This window comes from Schistocerca gregaria, chromosome 3 (assembly GCF_023897955.1).
Source record: "Schistocerca gregaria isolate iqSchGreg1 chromosome 3, iqSchGreg1.2, whole genome shotgun sequence".
Classification (NCBI taxonomy): domain Eukaryota; kingdom Metazoa; phylum Arthropoda; class Insecta; order Orthoptera; family Acrididae; genus Schistocerca; species Schistocerca gregaria.
This window is the reverse complement of record NC_064922.1, coordinates 743627794-743647868: the sequence shown is the minus strand read 5'-3', so window position 1 is coordinate 743647868 and position 20075 is coordinate 743627794.

Genomic DNA, 20075 nt, shown 5'->3' with positions numbered 1-20075 from the left:
CAACTAAATAAAGGCATCGAATGTGCAGAAGCAGTCGACCGAAGAATTTACATGGGAGGGAATAACGCACTACCTCAAACGCACCATCTTCTCAAAGTTAAACTTGATCACTAAAGCAGCCCAGCACATACATAGTTCGCTGTTCGGTCGTCTATAACATGGTAAAGTTAACTATCATACATTCCTACACTCCATCAGGCATTCGGAAGACCGCTACCATTAACGTGGGAGTGCAAACCAATACCACCACAGACTTTGCATACACGAACACATTCTAGAAAACGCCTCACATATTTCTTATATCATTGTAGTTACAATTAAATCTTACGATCTAGGTCTCAACTGAACTGTATTTCGCAATGAGCGAAGTATTTAAATACACTCTGTTGAATGCTGTGGCTCTGGAAATACCTGTACCTTCGTTAGCACTAAACATACTCTTCCCTTCGCTATCACAGTACCCCAAGTCAAATCCACATCCTCCCTACAACAGCACATAGACATTTCCTTTACATAAACAGATATACTTTATTAACATGATTCTCAAATGCGGACATATCACACACCCGCCCAATGAATTATGAAAGTCATTCGGTATTTGCAACTCCCTCACGCCGCTAGATATTTATCCAGTATGTGTAACGTATTCTCTCTGGATACCACGTCAGATGTTCCGTTATACATCCACTGAGTTAAAAGCGATGACTCATTGAGAAGGATCACAGCCACAAGTGAATCATATCTCGAAACGAGTCACATTTCTCGAACGTATCTCCTACAGTAAAAATCCAACATGTTCTTAGTCCGTCCCTACACATCTTGAAACTGCTCCCATTAGTACAGGTTTGTGCATGTGGTCATGCCATTTTAAGTCGGAACTGAGCAGAAGTCGACATAGCCCTATCCACCACCACACAGAAAGCAGAGCAAACGATCTCCGAATGTGGAGGTGTCTGCTATATTACACGTCCCGATCAATGCATTTGGGCTAGGTGGTGGCTTCTGTGGCGGTAGGAGTGGCCGAGCGGTTCTAGGTACTACAGTCTGGAACCGCACGACCGCTACGGTCACAGGTTTTAATCCTGCCTCGGGAATGGGTATTTGTGATGTCCTTAAGTTAGATAGATTTAAGTAGTTCTAAGTTCTAGGGGACTGATGAGCACAGCAGTTAAGTCCCATAGTGCTCAGAGCCATTTGAACCATTTTTTGGTCGCAACTGTGCTACATTTACAATCAATTTTAGAACACAGAACGAGATGTTATGTCATGATCGCGTATATAGATCTGACCTCAAATCGATAGCATTGTGAAAAGTGACAAGGGAATAGAAATATATTGACTAATTATAGAGCCTAATGCGGTGAAATTGAGGAAGTACTTTGCTACCTTCTGTTTCACAACATACAATTTGTATATCGGACCAAGTACGTTGCAAAAGGAGAAATCCAGAAAAACGTGGACAACGAAACAACAGGAATACGGGAGGCAGTCAATTTTTTTCCCATTGAGGCTGCATTATACTGTATGTCTATTGAGGTACCAGTGATTCCGAATGCATCAGTCACGTGACATAGCCTGTGTTCTACTCGTACACAGCTACGTGTTCTGTATGTGTTTTAAAGCAATATCTACTTGCTACCATTAACGGTAAACCTCTCGGTCATCAGAGGACTTCCATCTCATGTGTGAAGAAACGTGACACACTCCTCTAAAGGAACTTTCATTTATATGATCCCCCCTGTCGCATCTTGGGTGTAAAATCGAGACTTCAGGATCATAACTAACTTAGCGGTTAAGAGTTTGCTATGAGCTGCAATCCCTGTGTACACATTTGCACGACTGATGTGCTGTTTACAGAGTTAGTGACGGAGTTATATGTAATTTTCACGTGTCGCACGCTGCTGCTTTGCGTTTATCTGTTTCTTGTAGGATGTATCGCCCGCTACTATCATTTTATGTAGGCTTTAAGCAGGTCTCATGTAATTTCTGAACCGTGGGCGGATGAGAACAGTGGACACTATACGTCTCCGCAAAGCTATAATGCGCTCCTATCATGCAAAGGAAATGTTTTACCATCCGATAAGATAGTTCAGCGTAGGAGAAGTGTTAAGAAGGATGTATGTCTGATAGGTGGGAAAGGTATTCGATCTAATATTATAGCCCGTTTTTAAGTGCAGAACGTTGTGGTCTTAGAAGTGTGTGTGTTTATGTTCTCTGTCTTACCAACACCTCCCAGGTACAGATCCTAGACTCTAAAACAATCATTTAGAGTTGACAGATTCGTTGATATAGGTAAAAATGAGTCCAACTCAATTCTTCTGCGCTTCCACAAGTCTTTTCTTGGTCTTCTTAACTGTGTGCTATTACATTACTGCACGCTGAAATCTGTTACTATACATCGATAAAGAGTGCTAGGCTCCTCGACATGCTCACATTTTGAGAAATCTCTTGGATGGGTTGGCACTTGAAGAGATATATTCATTCACGAGACGTGGAGTGTAGTGCTCTTCTTCTGATCGCTTGGAGATTAATTCCCTAACGGTGCTCCAGGATGGGTTGGTCAATCACTGTGTGAAGTTGGTCTTTTACCCTAAGATGGGGAGAATGCTCTGTGACTCTCATACGCTGAGTGATAGATCGTAAATTAAACACTATGCTTGAGGTGATCTAAATATGTAGAGCACTGTCTTGTATACTTTGATCATTTATGTGTTCAAGAATTAAGAGTTAATGGACATACCACTCAGTCATCTATAGATATTCGCAATGATGCTCGCACCGTGGAGAGGGGATATGATTTAGCTATGATACTGAAATTGGGGGCCATGTTGTCATATCAATGATCGGCGACGAAATTAGTGTAAAAGCGTTAAAACTGTTCACACTATCAACAATGATGCTTATTGTTATAGTATGTTGGTGTTGTCTTTTCCATACCACCCATCCGCTGACATGCTGTTGGTTCCAAAATAAGCCGGCCGTTGTGGCCGAGCGGTTCTAGGCGCTTCAGTCTGGAACCGCGTGACCGCTACGGTCGCAGGTTCGAATCCTGCCTCGGGCATGGATGTGTGTGATGTCCTTAGGTTAGTTAGGTTTCAGTAGTTATAAGTTCTAGGGGACTGATGACCACAGACGTTAAGTCCCATAGTGCTCAGAGCCATTTGAACCATTTGAACCATTTCCAAAATAATGATTGTGTGACAATGCTTGTTTTAGTTGGAGAGAGAGTTTTGGCGGCTGGGCTATACCTTCGGGGATGGTTAGCACCGGAACAATGATCGCATACATGTGTGCAAAATTACCAATGAGTCGAAACGGAACGTAGAGTTATCAGCTATTCCATCAATGTGAAAGATGAGTGTAAATGTAGAGCTCATGAATCACAATCGGTCTATAATCTGGAGACTTAACACAATGCGAGCAAACTCTTCCGGTTTCCTAATGTTGTAGCTGTCCTTTATTTAAAATCATCCAATGTGTGGCATGTTATGGTATCAGCCCTAAGAACATGATTTACGCCATGCAACGTCTAGTTTCCTGTGAAAGCCCGTGGATCAGAAGTTCTTAATGCCAGTTTAGAGCCAGTCGCAGCCCTCAGAGTCATGACAGAAAAAAGAAGAAATATTTGCCAGTGTACAAAGCGTGTTACAAAACAGCTAAACAGAACCACCATAGTACGTGGGATACGATCATTCTCCTAGAGTAGAGGTGATGAAACTTTAAACAACCCTCTGTAGTGTGTCAATAAGTGTCTATTTAATAGGTTTGTTCCACTCAGGGAGCATTAGCAGCAGCAGTTTGACAGGTAAATTCAGTGAGGAACAAAGTATGCCACTAGGAATGCCGGGAGAGCTGCACGCTGTGCTATTCTCGAAAGCGTTGTGAAATCTCTCTCTCTCTCTCTCTCTCTCTCTCTCTCTCTCTCTCTTTCTCTCTCTCCACGCACGACCCCCAACGCAGCTTTGTGTCAACGTGCGCGTAATGTTGTATTTGCGAGTTCTATATGGGACGAAGTTATTTGAGCTTCTATAGTTGTTAATTTTTGTTTCCTGCGGGGTAGGGAATAACGATGATAGCATGTTGGGCTTATGGACTTGGATCTGTAGTACTTGTATGTAGTTTGGGAACGCGCCACAATGCGCGCATTTCCATCGAATGGTCAAAACACGGTCCTGTCGCAGTAGCTCAAGTCGCTCTGTTTCTAGACGGGCTGCAGAAGGTGGCGGATATGGCTTTGTCCGACGTCTCCTCAGTTCCAACTAAAAATGGCATGATCAGATGCACAAAGCTGTATTAATGGGAGCAGATTCAAGATGTGTAGGTACTGACTAAGAACATGTTGGATTTTTACAGTAGGAGATACGTTCGAGAAATGTGACTCGTTTCGAGATATGACACACTTGTGGCTGTCATCCGTCTCCACGAGTGATCGCTTTTAACTCAGTGGATATATAATGGAACATCTGACGTGGTATCGAGAGAGAATACGTTACACATACTAGATAAATATCTAGCAGCGTGAGGAAGTTGCAAATACCGGTCACATCCTACGTTCCTTAGTCGAATGACTTTAAAAATTCTTCGGGTGGTTGTGTGATATGTCTCCATTTGAGGATCAGGTTTATAGAGTACATCTGTTTATCTAAAGGGAATGTCTATGTGCTGTTGTAGGGAGTGTGTGGATTTGACTTGGGGTACTGTGATAGCGAAGGGAAGAGTATGTCTAGTGCTAAGGAAGGTACAGGTATTTCCAGAGCCACAGCATTCAACATTCCAATACTTCGCTCATTGCCTAAAACCATTCAGTTGAGACCTAGCTCGTAAGATTTTTTTTTGAGATGGAGCGTTTTCCCTCCCATGTAAATTGTTCGGTAGAAAGCTTCTGCACATTCGATGCCTTTATTTAGTTGAGGGAATATTGATTGTGGTGTTTTGGACAAACGTTTGTCTATTCTACAGACGTACGAAAGACCGCAGTTGGTTTGTAAACAACATTGATCATGTGGAATCTGTTAGATCACCGACTACGGTATTCGAGAGGGCGAATACCAGTTTACTTACTTGTTTCTAGTTAGTCAATGGCTTACAGCACGTTGCGCCTCGCTAAAGTTTGGTGTTTGTGGAGAAATAATTTACAGTCTATATCTTGCGCATTATGTTGCGTTAGCGATTGGGTGGATAGTGCTGTGTGCTTGATATCCAGAAGTACGGCGAAAATTGTATAATATTATGGCAAAAATACGGGTGTTCTTGTAGTCGACTATTCTGGAGATGACTGTAGAAACGTGAGAAAGAAAGCGGAAAGAGTAGAGCGTTTATGAAAAGGGGAAAGGAGCACGTATTTAAACGTCAGTTCTGAGAGTAACTTCGGTTCTCTGATGTACGAGTAAAGGTGGTTGGGGACATGAATTGCATGTTTACTAGATCGAGACGGTACTCAGTGATATATTTCCTGGTTGGAGATCGGTTTGACGCTCCAATATTCCTGCTGGTATGTATTTGATGACTTGTAGACAATTTCCCATGTTTAGTTATCGGAGCAAAATGGTGAGTGTAGCGTCTGTAGAGAGAATGAACAGGTTGGAGGTGTATGACTTCAGGGAACTGTGTACGCAACTTAGCGATCTTTGCAAAAGGAAGTCCGAGAAAGAAAAGGTGGATGGTGCTTCGATACCTGCAGCATAAGTAATACGACTGGTAAATTCGATAAGAGCAAATGAGAAGACTCAACTGATTGTGGTGGGATACTGGATTGGTGAGAACATTTGAATACGTTGAGAGTCGGAAGGCCATCGCGTTATGTCCGGGAGAAAAACTGGATTAGGCTATATTTTGGCAAACAGGTTCTGTTATGGTGAGAATTTCCATGCATAGAAACTGAGCCATGAAGAAATAGGGCGTTATCTACTTCTGGGACACTATGGATTTTCAAAGAGGTCGACTTGGCTCTTATTTTTTTGATACAATGCAATAAGACGTAAGAATAAGATTGGGAAGGTTGTTGGATGAGTTTTTAATTATGCATGAGCACTTGGTGGTGTTGCATCGGTCATATTGGAGACGGGTGTGTGCGGTTGAGGGTGTGTGTCAATACACTGTTTGCTGTCCTGGATTCAATGGTAAAGACCAGTGGCGCCTGGAGGTGCCTCGAATATGAGACTGGTGTGAACGTGCTTTGGATTGCTATGACAGTATAACAGTGACTGCATAGAGGAATGCAACTTTCACTGGTGTTCAGTTGCAGTTGCTGGCGGGTGCAGTGTCATGAGCTCATGAGCTGTGTCTAGGTGAACATGTATTTGCATAGGAACGTCACGGGCGTGGAGTTTGAATGTGGCTGTCGCGGTTTGAGGGCTATCAGGCGTGTGGCTTCACGGGGTAGAGGGTGTGGTGGTGGTCGCTTGTGTGCGTCTGTTTCATTATTTGTCGAGCGGCCCTGTAGGCTGTGACATGAGTTATCTGGACAGTTTATGAGTACTGAGCGTGTTTGCAGATGTGTGCAGTGCTTTATTTAGGATCAGTTTGCTATAGTGTACTGAAATTATTAGTTGTTTGGGCGACTGTGGACTGTGTAACATAACCCCTGGCATATCTGGGTATGTGTTTTTTGATACAGTGATAAATAAATTCGATGCCTAAACGAAATGTTCGAAAATAAATAGAGTACAGGCTTTCCTTACTATCCCCAGCAGCCGAGAGTGGGCTGAGTCGTTTTCCCTAACCATCTTGGTTTATGTGAGGAAAAAGGAAACAGCGTCCTCTGCTGGTGGTACTGAGTGCTAGACCTCGTGGACAACACACTGTTTGCCGCCATCATAGGTAACTGTACTTTAGGCATCAGATGGTGTTCCTCTACTAAGCCAGTTTGGGTCTGGAGCTTGTGGTGAATCCACTGGGTGACACCATTTTAGATTACAGTACTTGTGACACTACAGCGCCCTCTAGTGGCATCAATATGAACTAAGTCAGATGGGCTATTGGCTCAGTGGCAAATACACTTGGTAGTGCTGCTGTATCTAATTGTTTAAATAAAAACTAGTGTATGATGTCGACAGTTGACAGTTAGCAAGCGGAGTATTTTGGTTGGATTATTGTTTTGAGAATTTAAGAGTTGTGTGGCTATCTGGAAGTAAATGTACTGCATTATTTATGAGTGGTTCGCATGTCTGTAGATTGTGCAATGTGTTATTTTTGACAGTTTAAAATTTGCAAGAGTGTGTGTAGAGTAATACACATGAGTTATGTAGGACTACTTTGCATGTCTGTATGCTGTGGGGGATGTCAGAGCGTGTGTTCTGTGATAGATATACTCCTTAAGTATATAGATTGCCCCCCCAAATAAATAAAGTACACTCATGCCTCTCTCCATCGGCCTAGAGGGGCGGGGGTTAAGCCTTTCACTACCCACCCCTAGGAAGAAGTGGGGATCTGGCGACTTAGGTTAGTGGTGGTGGTAGTGAGCTTCGTTTGCGGCAATGTTCTTACGTTGGTTGCGAAAATGCGAGTGAGCTTTGTTTACTGGTAGAATCCCAACTTGGTGCCGGTTAGTAGGAAGAGGCAGTGGCGATTGGGTGGCTGAGGTTAGTACAAGTGTCCTTTCTTTCCCACAATTTTCGTTGGTTGGTAGAGAAAGCACTAGTGACTTTTCTCTACTGCCAGAATTCAAACTCTTTCTAGGGTGAGGTGTCGGTTTGGTTCTTGAAAAAGTTGTTAAAATTAGATAGTCGAACACGTTTTCATACTTATATGATACTGTAAATTGAAATGCATTTAAGTACTTAGGTAATTGGTAGGTTAGATGCGAGATGTGTGTGTTACCATATTTACAGAAGACTATGTCCGGCACGTATATGGAGGTGGCTGCCGAGTGTGTGTGACGTAAGCAGTCAGATGCCCAGGGACGACGGAGTGGCTTGTGTCAGGTTATAACGAGCGCGCACGCTCGCGCGCGTGTGAGCAGACGAGCTTGTGCCAATTAACTTAGCGAGAGCGTTCTTTGTCGAGCAAGCCACGTGGTGGACCGGCGATTGTGTGACGTCAAGGCAGATTCCACTGTCTAGCAAACAACTTTGGCGCCAACCGACCTAAGACTGTGACGTGGGCAGTCGGGCGGTCGCGGGCCAGTGAGGTGGTGCGAGAGAAAGCGGACGTTCGGTGGCATCTGGTGAAGGCGATACGAAGTATACTCTGGATCTCATGGTGGAGAACACAGTCTGGGAGCAGCCATCCTGCATAACGCTAGACGCACCATGTTCTGTCGTAATGGTGGCACCCTCTGCTGACGAGAATATGAAGTAAGCCAGTTGGAGCCTAGACCTTGTGGCGAACAAACCTGCATGATATTGTTTAAATAATAATAATAAAGACAAGTCCGTTTTTCCCGTCATTATCGTAGGCGTGCTGCATTATCATAATGGAATTTGAACTTCCTGCCATTTCCTGAGGGGGGGGGGGGGGGGGGGTTAGGTTAGAGGAGGTAGTGTACAATCTTACACCACATGGTGGATGCCCTGGGTGCAGCCATCTTGATTGACGTCACGGTCGCCATCTTGGATAACATCACAGTGGGGTCGTCTAGCATTGGCGCTATGTACTAAGTCAGTTGGTGTCCAGACCTCATGGTGAATACACTGGGCGTCGTCATCTTGGAACATGTCACATATAAGAGCGCCCTCTGCTTGTGACGATGTGTACTAAGTCAGTTGGAGTCCTGACCTTGTGGTGAACAAAGCAGCATGGATTTGTTTAAATAAATTATTATGTACAAGTTCTTTTCCCACGAACCTTTAAGAGGTTGTGGCAGTCTGGGGACTAAGGTTAGTAAAGTGTCTTTTCTTTTGGGCCATTTTGTTAGCTTAGTAGACTAATGGGAACTGAATTTTGTTTATCGCAAAAATTGAAAGCTGGTGGCAGTTCGTAGGGAGAGGTGGCGGTCGGATGATTTAGGTTAGTGGAGGTAGGCCAAGTGAGCTTTTTTCCTGGGATTTTCTTTGCTTAGTAGAGATGAGAGCGATGTGGCGCATTATTCTGTTTTTTTTTTAACTTTCTGCGATTTTCTAGGTGTGGGTGGTTTGGTTAGTGGACATAGCCCAATTGATCTATTTTCCCACCATTCTCGTGGTGTGATGCATTATCCTGCTGGAATTTGAAATACCCACCAATTTTTTCTTCTGGAGGGTTAGGTTAGTGGAGGTATACCAACTGACCTATCTTCCCAACAAAATTAAAAATTCCAGCCAAAATCCGCCATCTTGGATGATGTCATCACCGCCATCTTGAATAAATTTGGCAACAATGGAATGTGGGGTGATATCAGTATAGTCCCACTGCTGATGTTAGGTATTATCTTTAAAGCAAAGCCAATACATGCTACCACAACTGATGGAAAAAATGCGTCACAGTTATAATTACACTTCAAAATAGTTGTGATAAAATCAGCACTTGTAATGAACAGGTCATAGTGCAACACATGTACTGGGAAAAATCGTCAATTCAAAAGTACGATACAGCACTATAATCGACTGCATCTAGTCACTCACAACCAAATATTCTACAGAGGCAGTGCAATTGTGCCATTTTTTCTGTATGCTTATGTCTTTGCATGTCTTGTGGATGGCTGCCCTAAACCTCACCCAATACTCCCACTGCTGGATGTACCTTCGGACCCTATCCTGGATGTACTGCATTGCGAATGCCCTAGTGGAATGATGGGGTTTGGTTTATTGGAACCATCTGTAACACATGCGAAAATGGACATACAGAAAAATAGGACAATCCATAGTAACTGTAGAATATTTGATTGTGAGTGACGAGGATCATTCGAATACAGTACTATACTGTCTGACTAATGTGTCGTTCTGTACCACATGTAACAATAAAACTGACGAAGGATTGTCGCTCTCCATCCAATAGACATGGACTACACAAAATTGTAGGATCGTGTTGCATCATTGCGGATCTTTAAGAGTGCAAAAGTAGGCATGGTAGGCACAGCAGGTGGCATGGTTTGATGTTATTACTGGCGAATCTCGACAATATCGTTACGATGTATCAGTAACATGACATGCATCAAAGCTTTTATGCTCTTTAGTAGGACGTTTAAATGCGTTTACATCCCTTACACAATCGCTTTGCGAAGTGCTTTTCTCTATTTGTGGGGGTGTAGCATTGTCTATAACAACGTACAAGTGGTTGAAATCGAGACGTTGTGATAGTTAATATGCATACATAGAGTAGGTACATGGAAGGAAAACTCTCATGGTCAAGAATGCTATGTGCAGGCGAGACTCTGTGAACTACCGAATAACTTTTTTTTTTCGGTCATCAGTCAACTGACTGGTTTGATGCGGCCCGCCACGAATTCCTTTCCTGTGCTAACCTCTTCATCTCAGAGTAGCACTTGCAACCTACGTCTTGACGTATTCCAATCTCTGTCTTCCTCTACAGTTTTTGCCCTCTACACCTCCCTCTAGTACCATGGAAGTCATTCCCTCATGTCTTAACAGATGTCCCATCATCCTGTCCCTTCTCCTTATCAGTATTTTCCACATATTCCTTTCCTCTCCGATTCTGCATAGAACCTCCTCATTCCTTACCTTATCAGTCCACCTAATTGTCAACATTCGTCTATAGCACCACATCTCAAATGCTTCGATTCTCTTCTGTTCCGGTTTTCCCACAGTCCATGTTTCACTACCATACAATGCTGTACTCCAAACGTACATCCTCAGAAATTTCTTCCTCAAATTAAGGCCGGTATTTCATATTAGTAGACTTCTCTTGGCCAGAAATGCCTTTTATGCCATAGCGAGTCTGCTTTTGATGTCCTCCTTGCTCCGTCTGTCATTGGTTATTTTACTGCCTAGGTAGCAGAATTCCTTAACTTCATCGACTTCGTGACCATCAATCCTGATGTTAAGTTTCTCGCTGTTCTCATTTCCACTACTTCTCATTACCTTCGTTTTTCTCCGCTTTACTCTCAAACCATACTGTATACTCATTAGACTGTTCATTCCGTTCAGCAGATCATTTAATTCTTCTTCACTTTCACTCAGGATAGCAATATCATCAGGGAATCGAATCATTGATATCCTTTCACCTTGTATTTTAATTCCACTCCTGAACCTTTCTTTTATTTCCATCATTGCTTCCTCGATGTACAGATTGAAGAGTAGGGGCGAAAGGCTACAGCGTTGTCTTACTCCCTTCTTAATACGAGCACTTCGTTCTTGATCGTCCACTCTTATTATTCCCTCTTGGTTGTTGTACATATTGTATATGACCCGTCTCTGCCTATAGCTACCCCTACATTTTTCAGAATCTTGAACAGCTTGCACCATTTTATATTGTCGAATGCTTTTTCCAGGTCGACAAATCCTATGAATGTGTCTTGATTTTTCTTTAGCCTTGCTTCCATTATTAGCCGTAACGCCAGAATTGCCTCTCTCGTGCCTTTACTTTTCCTAAAGCCAAACTGATCGTCACCTAGCGCATTCTCAATTTTCTTTTCCATTCTTCTGTATATTATTCTTGTAAGCAGCTTCGATGTTGAGCTGTTAAGCTGATTGTGCGATAATTCTCGCACTTGTCAGCTATTGCCGTCTTCGGAATTGTGTGGATGATGCTTTTCCAAAAGTCATATGGTATGTCGCCAGACTCATATATTCTACACACCAACGTGAATAGTCGTTTTGTAGCCACTTCCCCTAATGATTTTAGAAATTCTGATGGAGTGTTATCTATCCCTTCTGCCTTATTTGACCGTAAGTCCTCCAAAGGTCTTTTAAATTCCGATTCTAATACTGGATCCCCTATCTCTTCTAAATCGACTCCTGTTTCTTCTTCTATCACATCAGACAAATCTTCACCCTCATAGAAGCTTTCAATGTATTCTTCCCACCTATCTGCTCTCTCCTCTGCATTTAACAGTGGAATTCCCGTTGCACTCTTAATGTTACCACCGTTGCTTGTAATGTCACCAAAGGTTGTTTTGACTTTCCTGTATGCTAAGTCTGTCTTTCCGACAATCGTATCTCTTTCGATGTCTTCACATTTTCCCTGCAGCCATTTCGATTAGCTTCCCCGCACTTCCTATTTATTTCATTCCTCAGCAACTTGTATTTCTGTATTCCTGATTTTCCCGGAACATGTTTGTACTTCCTCCTTTCATCAATCAACTCAAGTATTTCTTCTGTTACCCATGGTTTCTTCGCAGCTATCTTCTTTGCACCAATGTTTTCCTTCCCAACTTCTGTGATGGCACTTTTTAGAGACGTCCATTCCTCTTCAACTGTGTTGCCTACTGCGCTATTCCTTATTGCTGTATCTACAGCATTAGAGAACTTCAAACGTATCTCGCCATTCCTTAGAACTTCCGTATTCCACTTTTTAGAGTATTGATTCTTCCTGACTAATGTCTTGAACTTCAGCCTACTCTTCATCACTACTATATTGTGATATGAGTCTATATCTGCTCCTGGGTACGCCTTACAATCCAGTATCTGACTTCGGAATCTCTGTCTGACCATGATGTAATCTAATTGAAATCTTCCCTTATCTCCCGGCCTTTTCCAAGTATACCTCCTCCTCTTGTGATTCTTGAACAGGGTATTCGCTATTACTTATTACAGAACTCAATTAGTCTTTCTCCTCTTTCATTCCTTGTCCCAAGCCCATATTCTCCTGTAACCTTTTCTTCTACTCCTTCCCCTACAACTGCATTCCAGTCGCCCATGACTATTAAATTTTCGTCCCCCTTTACATACTGCACTACCCTTTCAATATCCTCATACACTTCCTCTATCTGTTCATCTTCAGCTTGCGACGTCGGCATGTATACCTGAACTATCGTTGTCGTTGTTGGTCTGCTGTCGATTCTGATTAGAACAACCCGGTCACTGAACTATTCACAGTAACACACCCTCTGCCCTACCTTCCTATTCATAACGAATCCTACACCTGTTATACCATTTTCTGCTGCTGTTGATATTACCCGATACTCATCCGACCAGAAATCCTTGTCTTCCTTCCACTTCACTTTACTGACCCCTACTACATCTAGATTGAGACTTTGCATTTCCCTTTTCAGATTTTCTAGTTTCCCTACCACGTTCAAGCTTCTGGCATTCCACGCCCCGACTCGTAGAACGTTATCCTTTCGTTGATTATTCAATCTTTTTCTCATGGTAACCTCCCCCTTGGCAGTCCCCTCCCGGAGATCCGAATGGGGGACTATTCCGGAATCTTTTGCCAATGGAGAGATCATCATGACACTTCTTCAACTACAGGCCACATGTCCTGTGGATACACGTTACGTGTCTTTAATGCAGTGGTTTCCATTGCCTTCTGCATCCCCATGTCGTTGATTCTTCCGCCTTTAGGGGCAATTTCCCACCCCTAGGACAAGAGAGTGCCCTGAACCTCTATCCGCTCCTCCGCTCCTCCGCCCTCTTTGACAAGGCCGTTGGCAGAATGAGGCTGACTTCTTATGCCGGGAGTCTTCGGACGCCAATGCTGATTATTTAGGCAGTGGCGGGGATCGAACCCGGGACCGAAGACGTTTTGATTATGAATCAAAGACGCTACCACTAGCCCACAGGTAGGATAAAAAAACCTGGCACCTACTGTTTGCAGATGTCCTGACATGGTTGTGGGAGGCTATGAGAGTTGGGTGATGTAAACAAAAGTAGCGAAGCTCATATGGTAAGCGATGAGAGCACATACTTATGGGAAAAATGAATATCAGAGCAGCAGCAGAGATCATTTCTGTACATATCTCATCTCCTTGTTGCAGATATCTACATGGTAGGGTGGAAGTCAGATGAACGTGTGGAACTATGTCAGACTTTGAGTTTCCATCAAGTGCATGGCTACATGAGTCTGCAGACAAGCTCTCTGATGTGCCGTAGCAGTACATAGATTTGTTTACGGACTACGAGTTTCCAATCTGTATCATTCGCTGAGTCTCGTCAAGGTATGAGACGACTGTTACTATACATTTAATGGCCTTTCTATGCAAAATGAATGTATGTAGATCATCAGGAAGTGGTGAATTCTTAGAGTTTTTTATAGGACATGTGTGTAGGACCGGCAAATACCCTCGTATAAAATCAAAAAACGCATGGACATGCCTGCAATATGACTACATACCAACTGTAAAATATTTAAAAAATGTGAAAAAGACACAAAATCCATAAAAATCGAAGAAAACCTGGTACAAGTACGACAAATCGATGGGATATAAGTAAAATGGAGGAAAATACGACAAAATATGTAAAACTACGAAAAAACCTATAAAATAATTTAAATTGAGTGAGAATACATAAAATCAGAGAAAAAGTACCATGAAATGTGGCACATTGAGGAAGGTTGGTAGGTATCTGATCACTCAAGATCGAGAAAAGCTTAAAAATTATGCTCCGACTGCATTCACTTTCAACCCTCCCTCAGTCCCTGTCAACTACGTGGGTTTTCGTAACATATACTCCGACGAAGGTGACATAAGTGTTACACAGAGGCATCATATTAAACCAGGCAAGATACATGCATCCCAATCCATAGCTGTGTTCTCACACATGCAGTCGAATATATACATTTCCTAATTACGGCTGGTTCTCACAAACATTCCTTAAGTATTAAAGAGAAGACTCATTGCGGTAATCAGGACATTCCCTAGAATTTTCTGTAGGAGAGTCGATCAGTGTCACATGTATCACCTTTAATAGTGTGAGGGAGTCTACTCGAGAGATGTGGTGTTAGGATCAAAATGCTATATTATACTACACGTGATCTAAACTATCTGACGTGAGACCAGGACTTCTCTGTGCAAGAGGAATGCTATCAGAGCTGTGGTGATGTTGCTGTTAACAGCAATAAGACTGTTGCATCTCCTTTGGCTACTGATCGGGGTGCTTACTCCCTCATAAAAGGATGCTGCTTCTGAGTGTCCATTTTCCTGCATCAGCGTGTGTGTGGTACCTCAATGTATCAGCTACTAAAATATTCACGTCGATTTTTCTTTCCTGTATTTCCTAGTGAAACATAGCCGCATTCGTCATATCCGATACTACTACTGTTACTAATGATTTGCAGGGCTGACATGGGAAGCATAATTGAGTGTACGTACGTTTCCGACCTATAATGTCGTTTAAAATACATTAATTTCTTAAGAGACAGAACAACTGCATCTAGACATAGTTCTAGTCAGTTTATAAGCAGCTCGAGTTGTGGATAAACACTGCCGATGGCTTCCTAGGATACCGTAATAGTACAGAAGGACGCAGATTTATCATTTTAAAATTTGTTACCATAGTGAATGGGGCAACATACTTCCGGGATCGTTGTATGTCTGATATGTCTGATGTTGCACAAATATATCATCCATTAAAGTATTGCCGGCCGGATTGGCCGAGCGGTTCTAGGCGCTACAGTCAGGAACCGCGCGACTGCTATGGTCGCAGGTTCGAATCCTGCCTCGGGCATGGATGTGTGTGATATCCTCAGGTTAGTTAGGTTTAAATAGTTCTAAGTTCTAGGGGACTGATGACCTCAGAAGTTAAGTCCCATAGTGCTCAGAGCCATTTGAACCATTGAAGTATTAAGAGCGTTGCATTCCACACGACTAAAGTGCGCGTCATTTATGTTGGCGGACGATTTTAGATTCGTTCTGCGTATCTGACATCACAAAACACAGTCAGCCAATGAGCAGAGAACGACGTTGCCAGATCTCGACTGCAGTGCAGAGCAGAGTTTTAGAAACGTTCAGTCATGAATAAAGTAACAGAACAAAAGCCATGTCTTGATAGCAGACTTTCTTTTATAGAAAGTTTGGAAAAAGCATTCTTTATACCAATTACTTTATGTTCTATTAATTAATTAAACCAAACAAGCAATAAGACTCCTAAATCAGGCGATAGCAAGGAAAGGTGTTTGTATAAATGTCACGAACCGCTTTTTCGCAATAAAGTACAGCGGTAATTGTTTATTTCCTATTGTACTTCGACGAAGCGTGAGTAATTCATAGTCATACCAACAGTACTTGTCAGTATTTTGCGTGACGTGTTAGAGGCCTCATGGCGTTCTGTACCCAGACGAGCTGCGTTAGCGTAACGGTTTAGGTGCCGGCACAGTAGCTCAGCGTGTTCGGTCAGAGGACTTAGGTATCCTCTGTAATAAAAAGAACTGAGAGAACGGTTCAACGAACAACCTGAAAGGGTGTCATGAGACGTCCGCCCCGACAATATACAATAAAATGAGATCAACAAGGGGGAAAAAAATAAAAAGTGTTGGGCTTCCTCGCGAAAGGTTATGAGTTCAAACCTTGTGCGCTGCTTAGTATTTTCGTTATTTAAAAACAATATCGAAGTGTCTTACTTCACGACTTATAGTCGTTTGAATGCAATTTTTTGAAATTTCTAATTATTGTCTCTTCATTAACCCTTTCGCTGCTGCAGACACGTGCTTCCCGCATTCCGCGCTGTGCGCGATTTTGTCATCACTGCACTGCTCGCCTGTGCAGACTCATGGTGTTCCCACTGCTTTGACACACTTATCATTCGATTTCACAAAAACTATTTGGCCCAAAAATTTGATTTTTACACCTCTTCTTGACTGATACCTTCCCCCATAAATGTTTAAATTTTGTTTTGATGTTCAATGCAGTTATTATGTAGCATTAAATGTAGTAAACCATTGCACGAAATTTTGAAGAGTTTGCAGGGGTAGAAGTTCATAGCGTATACTTTCCGTATGGTCGATTTTAGTTGCCACAATGTTGAGAATGAAATGTGGCCAAGATACCTATATTTCATATAAAATCTACTGCATAACAATATCTCACTTAATTTAAGTACCACATAGGTGTCGTATGTAATATTGAGAAATATTCCGTCTTTCGCTACTGTAATAAAAGTTGTATTTACGCCAGACGCGTTTGGCTTTATTTTAAAGCTCTTCAATCAATGAAAGATATGGCACATACACAATGGTACTCATGTTCTCTTTCTTGTTTTTGTTCCACAGTCGAAGTTTTACCAATGGTACTGAAATATATTCCTCTTCTGCAACTGTAATAAGCGACTTATTTAGACCAAACGCGTTTCTCTCTTTTGAAGGCTCTTCAGTGGACAGTATTTTGTCTCCTCCATTGCCAAGTCACCTTTCGTAGTTTTGTGCTGCGGTAACACAATATTCAACGTTTGTGATGGCTGATCAGTGTTTTTGCAAATAAATGATGTTTGTGTGTGCCACACACAAAAATTATATTTGACATAGCTCAGAGCACTTCACTGATAGACGGTATGTTCAAGTCCTAATGTTTTTGTAAGTCCACGCCGGCCGAAGTGGCCTAGCGGCTCTAGACGCTATAGTCTGGAACCGCGCGACCACTACGGGCATGGATGTGTGTGATGTCCTTAGGTTAGTTAGGTTTAAGTAGTTCTACGTTCTAGCGGACTGATGACCTCAGAAGTTAAGTCCCATAGTGCTCAGAGCCATTTGAACCATTTGTAAGTCCACATTTTTGTTTAATGTCCTTTGTCTACTTCCTTTTGATTGATTGAAGTGCTTCAAAATAAAGCCAAACATGCTCAGTGTAAATAATACTTTTGTTACAGTCGCGAAAGATGAAATATTTCCCAATATTACATACGACACCTATGTGGTACTTAAATGAGATATTGTTATACAGTAAATTTTATATGAAATTTAGGTATCTTGTCCGCATTTCATTCTCAACATTGTGGCAACGAAAATCGACCAAACGGAAAGTATACTCTATGGACTTTTACCTCTGCAAAATTTCGTGCAATGGTTTACTATAACGTCCCGCTGCAGCTGACAGCAGTGGTCCTTGATTTACACATAAGGTTTCACAGCGGCGGATTCTGCGTGGTGTCTTAACTTTCGAGCATGTCTGAAGGAACAGACACCATGCTGTCATAAAAGCGAAGTCTTCCCTACTACAGTCCTCGCATGCCTCATTTCAGTCCATGTTGGTTTGCAACGTAACCCCTAGATAATCGATGTAACTCTGTCAGGCATCAAACATGTAATGTTGCGTTCGAACATTATGAGTTTGTTTTTCCTGTTCATCCGCATGAACTTCCGTTTTTCTACATTTAGAGCACCAGCTACAAATTTTTTCTAAGTCGTCTTTTACCCTCTTACACTCCCTTAACGACACCTTCCCTCACACGCAGCACCAGCAGAAAACAACCTCTGACTGCTGCTCACCCTGTCCGCCAGATCATTTATGTGTATAGAAAATAACAGCAATCCTATCACACTTCCTTGGGGCACTCCTAACGATACCCTTGTCCCTGATGAATACTTGCCGTCGACTGCAACGTACGGGTTACGTTACATAAGAGATCTTCCAGCCACTAGCATATCTGAGAACCTACTCCGTACGCTCTTAGCAGTCTGCCGTGGGCCACCGTGTCAAATGCTTTCCGGAGATCTATGAATATGGAATCTGTGTGTTGTCCTTCATTAGTGGCTCGCGGGACACCGCGTGCGAAAAGGGCAAGCTCCATTTTTGGAGCCGGACGAAGTGGCGGAGCGGTTCTAGGCGCTTCAGTCTGGAACCGCGAGACCGCTACGGTCGCAGGTTCGAATCCTGCCTCGGGCATGGATGTGTGTGATGTCCTTAGGTTAGTTAGGTTTAAGTAATTCTAAGTTCTAGGGGACTGATGACCGCAGAGCCATTTGAATCAGTTTCGCAAGAGCGATGCATTCTAAAACCGAAGCTTTCCACGACAAGTAACTTTATAATATTCGAGTGTGGTAAAGAATTCTGCAGTAGACCGATGCTGAGTTTTTTACCCTGCGTATACACAGAAGTCACCTACACTTTCTTCTAGTTGCTTGGGACGTAGCGTTGGGGGGGAGATTCGCGATGAATGTAAGGGGCCAGGGCACCAAAATACTGGCTGGAAAACCGGCGACTTATTTGTCTCCAACGTTTTCTGTTGCTTCTCTACGACAAGGATGACTACTTCCACGTCCTCCATTCGGTAGTCTGGGCGATGGTCCAACGACGAGTACGATTAACCAACAAGGACGATTTATTAAAATGAAATTTAAGATTTCCTTCGGTTGTCGTCTGCTGCCATACCAGACTGGTCAACGAGTGATTGGATAGAAGCCTTAGAAGCACTTGGCAGTTTTACGTAGGACCATAATTTTTTATCATTCTGCGAAAGATTTTTTTTAATGTGCGACTTACTGATATGGGTCTAGGTGTAGCGTTTTTGACTACTAATCGAAACGTCCTCCATCCCAGGTCGAACCCAGCCATTTCTTATATTTTGAATAAAAATAATCAGCAATGGTGACCGAAAACATAAGATTATCCTCATTCTGCCAACGACCTTGTCAAGAGGGTGGGAAACTGCCCCTAAAAGAATCAGCAATGAACAATGACTCGAGGACGCTGAAGGCAATGGAAACAACTGCATTAAAGACAATTAATGTGTATTCACAGGACATGTAGCCCGTAATTAAAAAGATGTCATGATTATTCCTCATTGGTAAAAGATACCGGAATAGCCCCCATTCGAATGTCTAGGAGGGTGCTGCCAAGGAAGAGGTCACCGTGAGAAAAAGATCGAATAACCTACAAGGATAACGTTCTAAGAGTCGAGGCACGGAATGTCGGAAGTTTGAACTTCGTAGGGAACCTAGAATATTTGAAAAGGAAAATGCAAGGCTCAGTCTACGTGTAGAGGGCATCAGTGAAGTGAAATAGAGAGAAGACAAGAAATTCTGGTCAGATGAGTACAGAGTAATATCAACAGCAGCAGAAAATAGTATAACGGAAATAGAATTCCTTATGAATAGAAAGCAGGACAGGGAGTGAATTATCGTGACAAGATAGTTTTATCAGAATCGACAGCAAGTGAAAATCGACAATAGTTCAGGTATACACGCCGAAGTCGCAAGCAGAAGATGAAGAACTAGAGAAAATATATGAGGATATTGAACTAGTAATTCAGTACGTAAAGAGAAACAAAAATCTAACAGTCATGGGGAATTGGAATGCGCGCTGTAGGGGAAGGAGCAGGAGAAACTGTTAC